This window comes from Sus scrofa, chromosome 11, assembly GCF_054392235.1.
Source record: "Sus scrofa isolate SSC_HxYL_T2T_F1_AM1 chromosome 11, Sscrofa_HxYL_maternal_Yorkshire_Landrace_v2.0, whole genome shotgun sequence".
NCBI classification, from domain to species: Eukaryota; Metazoa; Chordata; class Mammalia; order Artiodactyla; family Suidae; genus Sus; species Sus scrofa.
Window position 1 is genome coordinate 70,908,063 of NC_139393.1, and position 13,489 is coordinate 70,921,551.

The 13,489-nt window shown below is 42.7% G+C and overlaps 1 protein-coding gene across 3 annotated transcripts in view; it reads left to right on the plus strand.

The window, feature by feature from the left end:
- The window catches only part of GPR180 (G protein-coupled receptor 180), a 290,476-nt gene that overhangs the window by 152,201 nt on the left and 124,786 nt on the right, over window positions 1–13,489 (plus strand). The window contains exon 12 of one of the 3 annotated variants that reach the window (XR_014819696.1): window positions 4,985–5,447. The exons of the other annotated variants lie outside the window; for them this stretch is intronic. The gene's annotated coding sequence lies outside the window, so the exon portion shown is untranslated. Of the gene's footprint in view, window positions 1–4,984; window positions 5,448–13,489 lie in introns of those variants that run through there. 3 annotated transcript variants of the gene reach the window in all.

The window sequence follows — 13,489 nt, forward strand, 5'->3', positions numbered from 1 at the left end:
GAGGTTGTGACAGACACTGCTTTTAATGAATATAACTCCCCCAACTTCCTTGTTAGCAAAGTGCTGATATACCCTCTTTCTCTGCCTCCTTTGCAGCTGGGGTAACCAGTTGTGGCCAATGAGACAGCCAGCTGGAGACTGTCTAAGAGAAAGCCAGCTAGAACTTTCCAGGAAAGCTTTTGCTTCCACCTGAGCTGATGCTGGCTCCGCTCTCTCTCCTTTCTGATTTGATCTCAGCTGTAATGCCTGGAGCAGGGGCAGCAATCTTGTGACCATGCAGGAAAGGCCTCAAATTGCATTATTGAATTGTAGAACCAATCTGAGTAATCATCTGTTTTTGGACTTCCTATAAGTGCCTATTTTTTTAAGTCCCTGAGATTGTCTTTCATGCTTCTTGCAGCTGAATATATTGCTAAGTAATATAGGAGGGTTGTAGAGTTCTGTGGTTGCCAGGGTGCCATCATTCCTCAGCCACTAGCATCCCATCGAGTCCTACATGGTCATTTAACCAAGGCCATCACTGAGATCCCTTGTACCTGGTTAATGATTTTAAACTTTGCTGATTGCTATTCTAGTTCTTTGTTGTGCTGGCGTCAGTGGTGGTGGCAAGGGTGTCATCTGTTTTGGTATCACTCTGGGATATGAGGATATTTGCAAAGCTGGTGATAGCTCTGTGGTGGACTATTACAACGGTGGATCCTATTTAACCACCCCATTGGGTAGTCATGCCGTGTGTAGGCCTTTGCCATATTGAGTCCAGGCTTGGTCTCAGGACTTGCATTAGCTAATGGGACATTGCCAAGCATAGTGCAAGCAGAGGTTCAATAAGCTGCGTGTCTGCTTGAAATATTTCCAGCCACCATGGTCTGAGAACTCCAGCCCCATAAAAAGGCCAGTGATGGAGAACTGAGGCACTTCAGTTAACCCTTAGCTGAGAAACCAGCAAACAGCTCACCAAACCAGCAGACATTCAAAGGAGCCATCTTGGGTATTCCAGCCCAGTTGAGCCTCCAAATGACTACAACCCAATTTGAACCATGTGGAATAGAAGAACTGCCTAACTGAGCCCAGGCAGCCCATAGAATCATGAGCGGTAATAAAAAATACTTGCTGATTTAAGCTGCTGAGTTTTGGATGACTTGTTACCCAGTAATAGATAACTGGAAAAGGGCCCGTCTTCCTAGATACACCATGATTTAGAGAATTGCAGTATTAGAATGACTAGCACAGCTACAAAATTAGGAAAAAAGATAAGTATTTGCTTTTGTACTTTTGCTGCAAGTCCCAGGTATAATATTTTTGTGTGCATGGAACACAAGAAGCCTGATACACTCATGAGCCAATTCAAAACACTACATTTTCTATTCGGTTCTACTTAGCATTTATATAGTGCTTATTATCACAAAATGTAGGTGCTTTACAATATTATTATTTAGCATTTATATAACTCTTTTTGCTTTCAGTGTGTGCTACAAATTACTTTAATTTTTATATTTGCAAAGTACTTTATAGTCATTTAAATTTTAAAATTATTTCATAACCCTCTTTGCAGGAGGATAAAATATATAAGCAATATTGGGTCCAATTTATATGTTCCCTGAGAATGTGAATATGTTGACTACAGAGGGCTGGGTCCAAGGCAAGGAGTAGAAATGGGGCATCAATACCATTTCAACAGAAGTCATATCCGATAATCTGAATTGAAAAAGATGAGTCTCAGCCAACTGCACCCTTCAAGCAATATTTGATACAAATATTCCAGAAACCGTAAATGTATATTCTGTAATTCAAGCTGAAGGAGGTGCCCTGTGGTAGACCAGAGCAAAAACTTTGGAATGAGAATATTGGAGGTTTTCAACTTCTCAGATTATTAGCCTTTTATCCATAAAATAGATACTGATTTTCCTGGGTGATTGTGACAATTCAATGGGATAGCATGAGTAAAAACACTTTGTGTGGGCCTGATACACTGAAAGTGCATACAAAAATCAGAGCTATTCTTATTACTAAGATAGTATTATTAAGCTTATTCCATGGGTGTTCCTGTCGTGCTGCAGTGGAAACGAATCTGACTAGGAACCATGAAGTTGCAGGTTTGATCCCTGGCCTCGCTCAGTGGGTTAAGGGTCCGGCGTGGCGGTGAGCTGTGGTGTAGGTCGCAGACGCGGCTTGGATCCCGCGTGGCTGTAGCTGTGGTGTAGGCCGGCAGCTGTAGCTCCGAGTCGACCCCTAGCCTGGGAACCTCCATATGCCTCAGGTGCGGCCCTAAAAGACAAAAAGACGACCGAAAAAAAAAAAATTACTAAGCTCTTATTCCTGGGAGTATGCATTAGTTGAGAATTAATTTCTTGGTGTCACAAAGCTGTTTTGGTTTGTAGGATGAAGAAATGCTACACCCTTGCAGGTTAGGAAGATGCTAGATAGTCACTTATCATGTTCTCGTGCTCGCCAGGGATGATCACAAAGAGTGACTCCGTTGCAGGATTTACTAAACTTATGGCCTTGTCAGCAGGAAAGAGTATCCATCTCACTGCTAAAGAACGCTCTTCTTCATCCTTATGAAAGGAGATTGTGGTCTAGGGTTTCTCCCCGAGGGGAGGAGAGGGCTTTGGGCAGTTCTGGTGAACCACGGCCACCCCGCTATTCCTGGGGGAGTAGAGATTTTCTTACTTTAACAGCAGGGTCACCAAGATAGTAGTTCCCTCTTCCTAACAATGCCAGGAGTGACCCTGGCATTGAAATTCCCTATTACCCCAGGAGGACATTTAGCTGGAGCCTTCCAGGTTCAAGAAGGAAAATAAAGCCATCTTCTGTTTCTGACGAAAAGGAAGTGGATGAGTGGTGTTAAATGACTGTTGACACCTTCTTAGTGACAGAGTTATCATTCGAACTCTATCTTATGTTCTAGAAAGGCATATTCTTTACAGAGCTGCACAAAGAGGCCTCCTGTATATTCTTTTATTCTGAAAGGAGACAATCAGTATTGCGAAACTCGCAGGCTGGTTCCCAAATCACTTGTCCACCTGCTTTGATCATAGCATTTAGGGGCTCTTGGTTTCCTAAGAGAAATGTAGGTTTTCTGCTTGTTCTCAGATGTAGCAAGGCAGAAATCTGGGCTTTGGAAAAAAAACAGTGTGTGCTTCTGAATGCTTTTGCAATTAAAAAAATTCTTCAAAACTGGAAGTCAAACAGAATGATAATGTAGAAACTTTCATGTTACCGCCTTTTTTTTCTTTTCTTTTAGAGATTATTCACTAAAGTTGGGCAATTTTCTAAAATTCATGTGTTCTTTCAAATCAAAATGTAATGATTGAGTCCATGCATTCGTCTCAGGAGCACTGGCTGTCTTTAATGGCTCTTGAAGTTCTGTTTCTTCTTTGAAATTTGTTTGTTCTGAAAAGCTGTGGAAACACGTGTTTCAATATTTTGTTGACTCTTATAACAGATAATTGTTAGAATTTCCATTCCAAACTTTTTTTTTTTTTTTTTTGGTCTTTTTACCTTTTCTAGGGCTGTTCCCATGGCATATGGAGGTTCCCAGGCTAAGGGTTTAATTCGGAGCTGTGGCCACTGGCCTACGCCACAGCCACAGCAACGTGGGATCCAAGCCGCATCTGTGACCTACACCACAGCTCACGGCAACGCCGGATCCTTAACCCACTGAGCAAGGCCAGGGATCGAACCCGCAAGCTCGTGGTTCCTAGTTGGATTCGTTAACCACTGAGCCACGACAGGAACTCCTAGAGCCTCCAAACTTTTCTGAGGTGTTCTTGAATCACTAGACTTCATCGTTCTGAAGCATTTTCAAATATTTTACTTAAGGATTTGTCCCTTGTATCATTCTCAACGTTATCCACCCTTCAAAATAAGAGCTTTGGAGAAAAACTTGAAAGGTGAAAAGCAAACAAACGGAAAGAATCTTGAACTGAGCTACAGGCATAAATATGAAGTTTAAGGTGAAGACAATATTTAGGTTTCCTGTGCATTTGATGTGTTCATAAGATCCTAATTCTCACACCTGCCTAAGGAGAGCAGGGGAACCTGGGTAATGGGGCGGGCGGGGGAGGGAGGTCTTGATAAACTGTAACAGCTGAAACGGTGGTGAGAGAAAGAGCTGGAATTCAAAAAGAGCTAATAAGGAATACTTAAGAGGGGGGAAAAATGATGATAGGAACAATGTTTGGAGTGAAAAATAAATTGCTACTTAAATACGATGCATGCGAAAGGGAAAAAAAGAAGCCCACAAAAGAGTTCTTAAAGAAATGTGGAAAAGCCCTGAAGCCCTGGAGATGAAATGTTATATAAATATTGCTAGTCAGTTATAATCAACCATGGCAAAGCCACATGTTTTGTAACTGAAGGAACCGACAAAAGCAAAACGAGCAACTCAGTAATGGATAAAGGGAGTTGGGGAAAGAGCATTTATTAATTGCCAAAAATGAAATACATAAATAGGGGGCGGGGCTGGTATTTAGGATGGCCAAGGCAAAATACAAGGAAATCGTGGGATGGCATGAAAATGCTGAGAAAGTAGAATAAATGTTAAATCAAAAGAACTGGAAAACAATAGATTTCCCCCTTGGAGTTAGGCTGGCGTTAAATAAGAACTATTTATAATGAACAATTATAACCACATTAAGCAATTGAGAAAAAGAAGAACCTACCAGCATATAAGATCCAAAGAGTAATATCCGAGGTAGTTAGAAGATACAGATAAAATTTTTTTTTTTTTTTTTTGGCTTTTTAGGGCTGCACCCACAGCATATGGAGGTTCCCAGGCTAGGGGTCCAATCTGAGCCACAGCTGCTGGCCTACACCACAGCCACTCAGAATCCAAGTGGCATCTGCAACCTCATGGCAACACCAGATCCTTAACCCACTGAGCAAGGCCAGGGATCGAACCTGAAATCTCATGGTTCCTAATTGGATTCAGTTCCCCGGTGCCACGATGGGAACTCTGAAATCTTGATACCATTCTTATCAGGTCAATTTCCTGCTAAAACCTTCAGTGCTCCCCACTGTCCGCTGAATGAACCCACCCTCAGGGTGTCCTGTCCTGAAGCATCGTCCTTCTTCCTCCAGAAGCTGGTAGGAGCTGCCATTTCCAGCAGGAAGAACCCTCCGAACCTCAGAACCATGGTGGACCCACTCTGCTCAGGGCTCCTGCCTTCTGGCTCTTTATCAAGATCCATCCCTCCACCTTGAATGTGTCTCATCCCAGGCTTTACAGCTCATGCCGCGAATACCTCTCAAATCGCATCTCCACTAGGAATTTGGTCCACACATACATACGGACTACCTGCCACGTACCTGGAACTTTCTAGACTCTGGGACATGGTGATGAAACAACAGGCAGAAATCTTTGTCTTCATGGAGCATATTTTCATGAGGGGAGGGTGAGGAGACACCCCATGAGTAGATAAATAAAATAATATTCATGAAACGTTCCTCCATTTCTCCTGTATTAATTTCCATGACTGCTATAACAAATTTCCAAGGACTGGGTAACTGAAAGCCACAGAAATGTATTCTTTCACCATCTGAATTGAGGTGCAGGCTGGGCCCCCATGCCTCTGGAGGCTCTGGTGGAGAATTCCTCTCAGCCTCTTCCAGCTTCTGGGGCCTGCCAGGTGCCAAGGACCACAGCCCCAAGCTCTGCCTCGTCTCGCTGGTCACACTGCCTGCCTCTCTCCCATCTCTGTGGTTTCCCGCTGCTTCTCTCCTGCAAGGACACTTGTCACTGGATTGAGTGTCCACTCTAGATGAGATCCAGCTGATCCTAATTACATCTGCAAAGACCCCTTTTCCAAATAAGGTCACTTCCCAGGTTCTGGGAGTTTGCAGTGGGTATCTTTGGGGAGGGCATTTTTTTGGGCTGCCGCATCTCCATAGTTGGTGTAAAAATTTCTAATTTTTTTTTTTAAAGCACACAAACCACTTATTTTGTTTTTTGAAAAATCAGACTTCGTTTGGTCTATAGCCATCTATGGCCTTGTTTTTGATCATTGTGATCCAGCAGCAGCTCCTCTCAGCTCTCCCTTCAAAATAGATTGCAATTCCCCTACGTCTTTTTCTGCTGCTTCCACTCTGGTCCAAACAGCATCATTTCTTATCCACATTCTTGCCTTAGCCTCCCCTCTGCCCTCCCTTCCTCATCTCTCCCCTCGACAGAGGTGGTTCCTCTAGGCCAGTGTGGAAGTCTTTCCAAGCGTAGACCAGAACCCCCACAGGTCTCTGAGTAATGGCACCTGCTCAGGTGTGCTTTCCGGCAAGATCCTAGTTACCATTCCATGTATCGTGATCAAAATGATTGCATGTTGTGGTTTATAGGCCACTATCTGTCTCCCGCAGCACCTGGAGCATAGGTGCCATCTGAGCACTTTATTATTATTATTATTTTTTTTGAGCAAGTGAACTGAACATCATGAGTGTAGGATTTATTTTTTTAATTTTTTTATTACGGTTGATTTACAACGTTCTGTCAATTTCTGCTGTACAGCAAACTGACCCAGTCAGACATTCTTTTTCTCACATTATCCTCCATCACGTTCCATCACAAGTGATTGGATATAGTTCCCTGCGCTGTACAGCAGGATCTTATTGCACATCCCCTCCAAATGCTATGGTTTGCATCTACTAACCCCAGTGAGTGTAGGATTTAAAATGAACTTCCCTGGGAGCTCCTGGATTCTGACCCAAAGCAGGCCCTGTTTGGGCGTCTTCTCATCTAACGTTGAATGAGACCCGCGCCCTTCAGAAGATTCACCCTGGGGCAGGGCAGGGTCCTCACTCCGGCTCCAAGCACCACCCTCCCTCAGGCAGGAAGGGGATTAGCAACTTTTGGAAAGACTTCCACAGGGATCACAAAAGGAATTTCTGGCTGACCTTTAATCAACATACCTTTTCTTTCTTCCTCTCTTTCTTTTCTTTCTTTCTTTCTTTCTTTCTTTCTTTCTTTCTTTCTTTCTTTCTTTCTTTCTTTCCTTCCTTCCTTCCTTCCTTCCTTCCTTCCTTCCTTCCTTCCTTCTTTCTTTCTTTCTTTCTTTCTTTCTTTCTTTCTTTTGTCTTCCTTTCTTCCTTCCTCCCTCCCTTTCTCTTTCTCTCTTTCCTTTTTTAGGGCCGCACCTATGGCATATGGAAATTCCCAGGCTGGGTGTTGAATCGGCGGTGCAGGTGCCGGCCACACAACAGCAGCCACAGCCATGCCAGGTCTGAGCTGTGTCTGCAACCTGCATCACAGCTCACAGCAATGCCAGATCACGACTGACTGATTGATGCCAGGGATTGAACCCCCATCCTCATGGATATTAGTCAGATTCATTCATTTCCCACAACAGGAAATCCCCAATCAACCTAAATTTAAATAGTCATTTTATCTGAATCTTCAAGTCCTCAGGTGGGCTTTACTCTATTTGTTGATACACAGGCAATATAGATTATGTACGTAGTATGTTGGGTGTATGTAATATCTTCATTTATGTAAGACAGAAGAAAACACTGAATACCTACCAAGGTGTTGTCCAGGAATAACTCAATTTGGGTGATCTTTTTTCCCCTTTGCTTTCTTAGGTTTTCTTAGAAAAATCTAATAACTATTATTTTTTCCTTTTGTCTTTTTTTTTTTTTTTTTTTTTTTCAGAGTTGCACCCACGGCATATGGAGGCTCCGAGGCTAGGATTCTAATCAGAGCTATAGCTGCCAGCCTACACCACAGCTCACAGCAATGCCGGATCCTTAACCCATTGAGCGAGGCCAGGGATCAAACCCGAAACCTCATGGTTCATGGTTGGATTCGTTTCCACTGCGCCACGTTGGGAACTCCTCCTAATAACTATTATTTTTTAAATTATTTTTCTCTGCACCACGAATTAGTTGACCTGAAGGAGCTCTTTTCCTAAGTTCCCCGTGGAGCATTCTTTCTTTAAAGTTATATTAATTTTTTAAAAATTATATGAAAAAAACCATGAAAAACAAAGGACTAATTCTCTTTCTTTTAAGAGGAAAAAAACCAGTGATCCATTAGAAAAAATGAGCAAAGGAATCAAATAGATAAAGAAATACAAACCGTCCTTAAATGTGTGAAAGATATCAACCACCCCCACTATAGATTAAAATGATGCTTAAATACCATCTTAATTTATTAAATACAAAAGATTAAATATAAAAGTTGGACAATATACATGTTGGCCAAGGGGAGAAATAGGATCTCACAAACATTGCTGGTGGGCGTTCAAAATAGTCCAACTACTGGAGCTCCCGGTGCGGCTCAGTGGTAGCAAACCCGACTAGTATCCATGAGGACATGAGTTCGATCCCTGGCCACGCTCAGTGGGTTAAGGATCCGGCAGCTTTGCCGTGAGCTGTGGTGTGCAGGCCTGCAGCTGCCGCTCCGATTCAGTCTCTAGCCTGGGAACTTTCATATGCCACAGATGAAAAAAAAGATGCCCTGAAAGAAAAAAAAAAAAAGGTACAACTACTGCTGGGGTCAATTTGATAAAATCTATTAAAATGACAAACACAAGTCAGACAGAGAAAGACAAGTACCCTATGGTCTCATGTAGATATGAAATCTTAACAAACTCCCCAAACAAAAAACTGAGCTCATAGATACAGGGGACAGATTTGGTGGTTTGGGGTGGGTTGGGGGGTGGGGAATAAATGGATGAGGGGGTCTCCAGGTACAAAGTCCCAGTTATAGAGTAAATAAGTCCTGGGGATACAATATACAACCTGCGACTAGAGTTGATAATGCTGTATCGCATAATTGAAAGTCGCTAAGAGAACACATCTTAAAAATTCCCATCACAGGAAAAAAAATTTTGTAGCTACGAGTGATGGCGGATGTTAACTAGACTTATTGTGGAGATCCTTTCTTTCTTAGGGTGTATAAATATGGAATAATTACGTTGTACACCTGAAACTAATATAATGTTGTATGTTAATTATACCCCCATTAAAAAAAAAAACTTTCTGAAAAAGAGACAAATATGGAGTTCCCACTGTGGCTCAGTGGGTTAAGAATCTGACTGAAGTAGCTTGGGTCGCTGTGGAAGAGCAGATTTGATCCCTGGCCTGGTGCAGTGGGTTAAAGGATCTGGCATTGCCATGACTAGTAGATCACACTCAGATTCAATCCCTGGCCTAAGAATTTCCATATGCCTCAGGCACTGTCATTTAAAACAAAAAAAAAATCTTATTTCTGTGTATTTACCCGATGCAGTCATTTGCAAACTTGAAAAAGGAGACATGTACAAGATTATTCACTGCAGCTTCCCTTTTAAAATAGTGAAAACCAGGAAACAATCCCAATACCCATCCACAGGGAACTGGTTGAATAAAAGGCAGACTATTGCACAGTGGAATACTATGCAGCCATGAAAACAAATTGTATTTACATATTTCGGTGGAATTATCACTGAGATAAATTAAGAGGGGAAAAAAGAGCAAATGGCAAAGCAGTGAATGTGTAAGCAAAAGGGAGAAAATAACAGCACGCATCCATCATATATGCTTCCATCCTAGTAAAGAAAGCCAGGAAGGAGACAGAGGAGAATGAAATGAGTAGTTATTCTTAGAGGGGTGGCATGATAAGGACAAAAGCGGAGGCGAGGTGCACCTTATTAAAGTATTTTAATTTTCGGACCATGCGAATGTATTACCTTTTTAAGCAAAAGGCAACACATAAAATTCCTATGTTACTTTTTAAAATTCTAAGAGTAACACCTACTCCTTAAGGAACATTGTAAGAGTAAACAAAGGGACAGAAATGTAAAAACAAGCCTTCATAATTCCCTTTCAAGCGACAATCACTGTAAACATCCTGGCATATTTCCTTCCCATCTTTTTCCCATGCAGTTTTCCATAAATATCCGCGTATCTACTTACAAAGTTGAGAACACACTGAGAAATAATTTTGTATCTTGCATTTAACACTTTAGATAATTTTATGAGCATTTTATGAGCATTTTAATATGTCATCTTAAACTCTTCAAAATCATCATGTTTCTATTTGTCCTTAAAAGTCCACCCTTTCTAATGAATTTTAAAAGTCACCCCTAAATTAACAGAAGGACCCTAGCCTTCACTCTCCATCTTTACACTTGGGGCACATGCAGGACGAGGCTTTCAGGACATACTTAACAGATGGTGCTGGCAGCCAGGCGAAGACGCTATTTTGCCACAGTAACTGGGGGCACCATGGCAACCATTCTGGAGGGTTTGTGAAGAGGAGCTCAGAAGCAGGTTCATCTCACACACAATTCCTGAACTTCATCCGCGCCCTTGACAGCTGCCCATCATTGATTGGCCAGCCGATGCGGTCCTGGGATAGGTCCCTCTATGTGATTTCATATCTGTGCTTTTCTAGTCAGGTTTTGCATTGTCAGCAAAACTGGGGACGGAGAGTAAAGACAAGAAGATGCCAGGAACTGGTCCTTTTTCATATGGGCTCTTTATAAGCACATTCATGGTTTAGGTGCAGCCCTTCTAGCATGGTGGGGGGTGGGGGTGGGGGAAGTCCGGTTTTACCTGTGAAATAAACCTATTTGAAGAAATCCAGCAAGGAAGTACCTTCGCCTTGTGGCTAGGCATAGAAGATTTGGGAGTCAGAAAAATTTGTTTTTCCATCTTGGTTCTTTGTCTGAAGACTGTTTTGTTTTTTGGTTTTTGTTTTTTTCTTTACTACCCCGGGGGCTGGGGGAAGGTGTCTTCCTCTTTTTTGAGTCAGGGCTCAGCTGATGTAATCAAAATAGGACTTGGTAAAGATTAATTTGGTGATAATCTGGCAGATGGAAAGGAGACAAGAGAGACAAACAGAGAGGCTTGGAGGCTGTTACACTAGTTTCTACCTGCACCTCCCTGCACATGAACGTTGGGAGTGGTCCAGGGGAACAGAAAGAAGGCAGAGGAAACGGGAGAGACGGTGCAAGAAGAATGAATGGAGTTTAAAACTTGCTTTAATGCTGGGGCAAAGGAAATGGGAAGGAAATCACCAAAAAGACCTACAGGTAAGGAGGCAGGGTGTGAGGAATTCATTGGGAGGTAGAAGAAAGCAGGTGATGAGTTTGGTTTTCAAAAAAGTGGAGCTGGAGATGCAGGATATAAATGAAGGAAGAAAGGAGGTGGCGAGATGGGCAAGAGAATTGAATATGGGGGTGAAAGAATGGAGATGTTAGACCCGAACCGGAGAGAAGTGGGGGAGCCCCATGGGGGGGTGGCTGTTGCCAGGATGGTCTGGCAATGGTCCTTTTTGGATCCACAGGGCAACAGGAAATACAGATTAATGGAACTGAAACAAAAGGCAGTAACTCATGTAGAGGTGACCCCAAGTTTGACCAAAATTGCTATTCTAAAGAAATGGATAACTCCAGGTAGAAGGGGGGGGGTTTCTGATGTACCAGCTGGAGGGGAACCAGAACGCTGCATCTAAAGCCATTGTGCAAGACTCCCAGAAAACATAGCATCCGGGAGTTGATGAAATCAGAAAATATTTATCCTACTCCAAAAGGGATTAGGAGCTCAAAGATTGAGATATGCTTTCCTAGCTCCCTGTGACCTTTAAAATCTGCCTTTGGCGCTGGGAACATTTGCAGTGACGTTGCTGTGAGTTATGGGAGGAGGAAATTTGAAACTAGAATGGTTAGGAAGGAGTGAATTGGATTTACAGAGATTAGGGCAAAAAACTTTTTTTTTTCTCTTTTTCTTTTTCTTTTTTTTTCTTTTTTTGCAATATCTTGGGCCGCTCCCATGGTATGTGGAAGTTCCTAGGTCATGGGTTGAATCGAAGCTGTAGCCACCAGCCTGCTCCAGAGCCACAGCAACCCGGGATCCGAGCCGCATTCACAACCTGCACCACAGCTCATGGCAACACTGGATCCTCAACCCACTGAGCAAGGCCAGGGATCAAACCCGCAACCTCATGGTTCTGAGTCGGATTGGCCAACCACTGAGCCATGACGGGAACTCCGCAAAAAACTTTTTTGTTCAGAAATATTTTAAAATTTTTAGTTGTTTATTTACTTATACATTTTATTGGAGTATAGTTGATTCACAATGTTGTGTTAGTTTCAGGTGTACAGCAAAGTGAATCAGTTACACACACACACACATTCTTAAATTCTTTTCCCATATAGGGGAAAAAACATTTTAATGCCCAAATATATTCAGTTTTTAGACTACTGTCTAGACAAGGAAAAAACAAATAGAAAAACCAGAGAATGTGCTTTTTTTTTTCCTTGAGAAGGAGTCCACATGAAGCAGTTGAGAGAAGCATGAAAAGTGGCTTCTTAGAAGAACTTTAATCCGTTTTGAATTATCCACACGTGGTCTCGGTCCAGGATTCACTTTGGCAATTTAAAAATATCTCCCTTCCCTCTTCTAACTGGCTGCCTCCCACTGAGTTTAGTTGCAAGAAATAGGCACTGACTTGCATTTATCAATATGTGGAAAAGCATTAAAAAAAGAAACAACCCTATGGAAAAAAAAATCATTCCCTAACAGTTTGCATTCCAAAGTCCACTGTGAAGAGGTTTTCAAATGATCTGATACTTTAGGGTGATTGATGTTAATAAGCTTTTCACTAGTCTCTTGAAAATGGAGTTAACTACCAGGAGCTAGATATTCACAGATTCTAAATTGTTCTTTGGGGAGTTTCCGTCGTGGCTCAGTGGTCAGCGAGCCTGACTAGTATCCATGAGGACGTGGGTTCGGATCCGTAGGTTAAGAATCTGGCGTGGCTGTGGCTGTGGCTGTGGGGTAGGCCGGCAGCTGCAGCTCTGATTCTACCCCTAGCCTGGGAACCTCCATATACTGTGGGTGTGGCCCTAAAAGGCCAAAAAGGCAAAAATTGTTCTCTGGATAGGGAGACACATTCAAACCGCTGTATATCAACTTTCTGCCCCATTCTAGATGGCCTTTTCCATGCCCTCCAGTCCAAGACCCTGCAAAAAGTACAGTTGGTTAAGTGACAGGATTGGGTTGACTCATGGCCATGAGAGAGACCTCACAGCAGGAGGAACTGAGGGCCACCTCCGTGAAAAGATGCTAGAAATATCTCAGTACAGGATTTGGACTTGTGTTTGGTGACTTCAGGGAGAGTGTCAAGAAGGAGGGACTATTCCATGATTGGGATTCTTACATCAAAGGTGGGATGAAACATGAAGGCTAAAGCTGTAATTGGCAAAAAAGCATCACTGACTCAGATGAACCTGAATAGGGGATGTTTGGATATTTGTGTGATCTGGTCGATATTCTTGTTGGAGTCCAGACATGGTTACAGAATGGACTTATCTTTGTTCATTTCTCATGGTCACAGGATGGCCTTGAATGACATTGATGTCCAGTGAAATGACGTTTAACAGGGAACATGGCAGCCTCACAGCTGGGCCAGCGCGCAGCTACATGGAGGCCTACCTGACAGCACCAGCGTCACTCCCCTTGATGGGGCTACTCCTTCTTAGTACAGTCCTCCCCAAAGCTCCTAGTTCACTGT